This window comes from Orycteropus afer, unplaced genomic scaffold (genome assembly GCF_000298275.1).
Source record: "Orycteropus afer afer isolate SDZICR_OR568_19922 unplaced genomic scaffold, OryAfe1.0 scaffold00207, whole genome shotgun sequence".
Classification (NCBI taxonomy): Eukaryota; Metazoa; Chordata; class Mammalia; order Tubulidentata; family Orycteropodidae; genus Orycteropus; species Orycteropus afer.
Window position 1 is genome coordinate 2,787,421 of NW_006921794.1, and position 4,885 is coordinate 2,792,305.

The following is a 4,885-nucleotide window of genomic DNA, read 5'->3' on the forward strand; positions in this document are numbered from 1 at the left end:
GGTGTGGTCCATTGTGTACAGAGAAGCTTTGAGAAAGGTCTCTAGCTTTTTGGCACATCTTGATCCTGTATTGGGCCTGAGTCTTCATCTCCAGTTCCTGGAACCAGTGACCTGCCATGTTGCCTGCCAATCTTGGGATTGTCCCTGGACTTGAATCAGTGGCCTACTATGTTGTCTACCAGTCTTGGCATTATGCCCTTTTACCTGCTGATCCTGGGTTTGTCAGCCTCAGCAGCCAGCAGCTATGAGAAACCTCCAGCTCCAGTGGGTCTGGAACAAGAGGCAGAGCTGAAGCCTGAGGTTGAGGGGCCTTTATCCAGCCCTTAGAACCAGCACTCTGAATTTAGACTTCTAGCCTTCTAAACTGTAAGAGAATAAATTCCTGTTTGTTAAAGCCATCCACTTGTGGTATTTCCATTATAGCAGCACTACAGGACCAAGATAATATTTTCAAAGGTGGTTCTCTTTTTTTCCTCTTCTAAGAAAAATCAGTTTTGCATTTCCTGATATTTGCTTGGCCGACTACCTCACCCCCATGACTGCCATCCAAAGTCCTTATATATAAAGACTATCATGACATCAGTTTCCCTCTTAAACACACTTTAGGTCCTCACAAGGACAATCTAGTTTGCCCTCTGATTTGTACATCAGAATATCAGAATGTGCTACCCCAGACTTTCTGTGGACAGAGGCCATGTGACCAGAAGTGCCAATGAAACTTGTTCAGCATCGTAGCAACATAAAGGCTCCACTGACAGACTGGGTATGGGGTACATTGGCTGGAAATTGAACCCAGGTCTCCCATATGGAAAGCAAAAATTCTAAAACAGAACCATCATTGTTTTTAGGTGCTGTCGAGTCGGTTCCAACTCATAGTGACCCCGTGGACAACAGAACAAAACACAGCCCAGTCCTGTGCCATTCTTACAATTGTTGCTATGTTTGAGCTCATTGTTGCAGCCACTGTGTCAGTCCATCTCGTTGAAGGTCTTCCTCCTTTTTGCTGACTCTGAAAATACTGCATAGATCAGATCAGCAGAAGGATGAGCACAGAAGGAAGAGAGAAGTTGACGTTTATGATGAGGGGACCCGCATCAGTTTCTGTTTTCAGATCCATCCTTGCCATGTCATGGGCACAAAGAAACCCTAAACTCTACATGGCTTCACAGTCAATAGGATCTTTGGGCGAGTTGTCTTTATCTCTCTCACCCTCTGTTTCCTCATCTCTAAATGGAGACAGTGATCACTATCCATCCTGTGAGGATCCAAATAAAAGAATAAAAACACCTCATGAATGGAAAATATTGTCCAGATCAACGGGTTGGTTTGGTTTAAGGCCCAGAGAGGGAAGTGCCCCTCAGGGTACTTTCTTTCTTTGACCAATTTTGTAATAGGAACCAGGACACCCTTTGGGCCAGCTAGATACCTCAGAACAGGTGCAGAATCTAGAGCAGCCACTCCCACAGGATGAAGGAAGTGAGGACAAAACAAAGGAAAAGCTGGCAGCCAGGGCAGGGGGTGAGGCTACTAGGCTGCCCTTACTCAACATCCCTCCAGGACAACACAGAGCCCACACCCCCTGTCTGATTTTCAGGCAGGATTGTCCTGGTTGGAACGTGTTTTGTTGGTCTCCATCATCACCTACCTCTGACTGAGGTGAAATGGCAGTTCATAGGAGTGCACCAAACCACAGTGGGAAGTGCCTACACTTGAACTGTTTAAAAAATTAAAGACGGTAATAGAGTCTACCTAGCATTACTACACCCCTTCCTCATACTGAGGGGATAACACAAGCTAGGTATTCAGATTCTTCCCACAAAAAGAAAATAACCAAAAAAGCAAACCAAACTCCCTGCCATTGAGTCAGATCTGACTCATAGCAACCCCTCCTTGGGTTTCCAAGATGGTATCACACTACAGAAGTAGATCGCCCAATCTTCCTTCCAAGGAGTGTCTGGTGGGTTTGAACCGCCAGCCCTCTGGTTAACAGTCAAATGCCTTACACACTATGACCCCTTTAATCAGTGCTTGACTGAGAGGCCTTAGAAGGCTAAGCCTGGGTGCCATTTTCTGGCATATACAGGAAGATTAAAAATTATTATAATTATTATACAACTAAATAGTAACAACAATATCTAACTAACTCTTAGCTAGAGTTTACATGTACTAGGCACTTGAAAGCACTTTACATAGATTAACTCTGAGCAACTCCATTAAACAGGTCCTAAGTTTGGGAGCTCTGGTAGTGTAGTGCCTAAGGCACTTGACTGCTAACCACAAGGCTGGCGGTTCAAACCCATTAGCCACTCCTTGGAAGGAAGGTTGGGCACTCTACTTCCATAGTGATACCGACTCGGAAACCCAAGGAGGGGTCGCCTTGAGTCGGGTCCGACTTGACGGCACATAAAAACAAGAAGTTTGATTTTGGTTTAATCTTATTCCTAAGGACTCCTAGTGACACAGTCCTAGCACACGGCTGCCTAATCAGCAGTTTGACCCCACCAGCTGCTCCTGGGAGGAGATGTGGCAGTCTGCTTCCTTAAAGATTTTAGCCTTGGAAACTCTATGGGGCAGTTCTACTCTGTTCTACTGGGCCACTACAAATGAGAATCAACTCAATGGCAATGGATTTTTATTTCTGAGGAGCCCTGGTGGTGCAATGGTTAAGCACTCAGCTGTTAATCCGAAGGTCAGAGGTTAGAATCCACCAGACCTAGCAATCTGCTCCCGAAAAATTAACAGCTTATGAAACCCTATGAGGCAATTCTACTCTGTCATATGAAGCCTCTATGAGTCAGAATCAACTCAATGGCAGCGGGTTTGTATTTGTTTTGTTTGTTTGCTTGTGGTATTCTTATTCCTGTCCATGGGTAGTGCAAATAGTTAGGCTCTCAGCTGCTAACCAAAAGGTTGGTGGTTCAGTACTCCCAGAGGTGTCTGGGAAGAAAGGCCTGATGATTTACTTAATGAAAAATCAGCCACTGAAAACCCTGTGGAGCACATTTCCACTCTGACACACATAAGGTCACCATGAGTCAGAATCAACTTGGCAGCAATTGGTTTTATTCTTATTCCTATGTTATTTAGTGAAGAAAGCCAGTCCTCACTAAAAAAAAAAAAAAAAATTTACTCATCGAAGAAGAGATGAGCACTGCACGGTCTTGGTTCCTGACTTTCTTTCCAATTATCTGGTTGCAGTTCCTGCAAGCCTCAGATGTGCACCCCTCCCTGGGCACATGTGAGTTGCTTTGGTATCTTCCCAACTCCCCATTTTTCACATAAGCTACCTTGGGAAGCAGGGCAGAGTTGTGTATTGGTCTCTGAATATCCTCTTTCAATTAGATTGGGGCCGTGTGAGCAGTTATGGCTTTGCGAGTCTGCCCTCTAGGTGCTTATAATCAGCTGGGGAGACAGGCTTACATCATCATGAGAGAGTGAAGAAATTACTCACAGCAATGTTTGATATCAGCCTCCATGGGTGGTGGCAGCAGTAAGAATAGTCATGGGTACTTAGCACACTGTCTCATAACTATTTGCATCCATGGCTTCCTTCCTATAGTGGGTCACATTGCCACAACAATAGACTCAAACCTACCAATACTCATGAATATGGCTCAGGACTGGGCAGTGGTTTGTCCTGTTATACAAAAAATTACCCTGAGTCAGAGATCACGCAATGGCAGCTAACAACATTGTAGGTCAAGGGAACAAGGGCAGAGATCAAATCTTGTTTGTCTTTGGCCTGGCCCAGAAAAAGTCAATAAATTTTTGTTAGATGGATATCTGCAGGGTGGGCAAACACTGTGGTCCTGGGAGGCAGAACTTATGCTAACTCTGAAAGACAGACAAGATTTATACGAGCCTAAAGGAGTAAGGGAATACCAGAGGAAGGTAGCGGATGAGTGTTTTGAGCAAAAGCTTGAATTTGGGATGTTCTGAGGGGTAGCTGAAGTAGTAGGGCTGACAGGACCATTCTCCTCCCTCCTTGACTACAACTTGCCAGCCAAGAATTTCTAAGTGAGGCCCAGCCCTGCAAAATACCCTTCTCCTCAGAGTCTACAGGGTGGTCATCTGAGATACCCAGCTGCTGACCTCAGCCTTGACTGACTAGAGGTGAAGTGGGCGACAGGCTGGGCAGCGCAGGCCCTCTTGGAGCCCAGAGTAATAACAGCCCAGAGAAGCAAGCTTCAATATGTGAAGCAACTTCATGATGTGTCTGCTTTGTTTTGCTTTGCATTTTTTTTCTCCTTGGAAGTGAACTGAGAACCTTCTTTTACCCAAGATTACAAGTTGGGTCAGTGATGAGAGGTCTGTGCAGTGCAGATGGCACTCTCAGGGAGGAGCTTTCATACTTAGAGCCCCTTTCACTGAAAATGGAAAATGGCATGTTCTGTGACAAAAACAAAAACACCCAAGAAATGAGCAGGAAGAATAAGAATCATCTCAGTCTTTGTGAGGCTGCTTGGGACCCTGGGCTGAGCATTATGGCTACAAACATTTCCCCAGGATTTTGTCTCAACCATACACACACCCCAGTAAGATCCAGACTCTTAAATCCCTGGAAGACTTAGTTGGCCCATGTTTCTAACCTCAGACAAAACTGTACTTCAGCAAGTCCCTTTGCAAATAGCCTGGAACAGCATGCATTAGTTCAGTGGAAATATGATGGATGGATGCATGCATGCATGGATGGATGGATGGGTGGATGAATGGTTGGAAGTATGGGTTGATGAGTGAGTAGATAGATGTGTGAGTGGATGGATCAAAGAGGAGAAAGTCTACTTTTAAAATGCTTTTGAGAAAGAGGATTCCCAGGGTTCTTATCAGTACCCACAGTAGTAGCAGTGTAGCAGAGGTGGAGCCTCAGTTTGACCTAAGCAGGAAC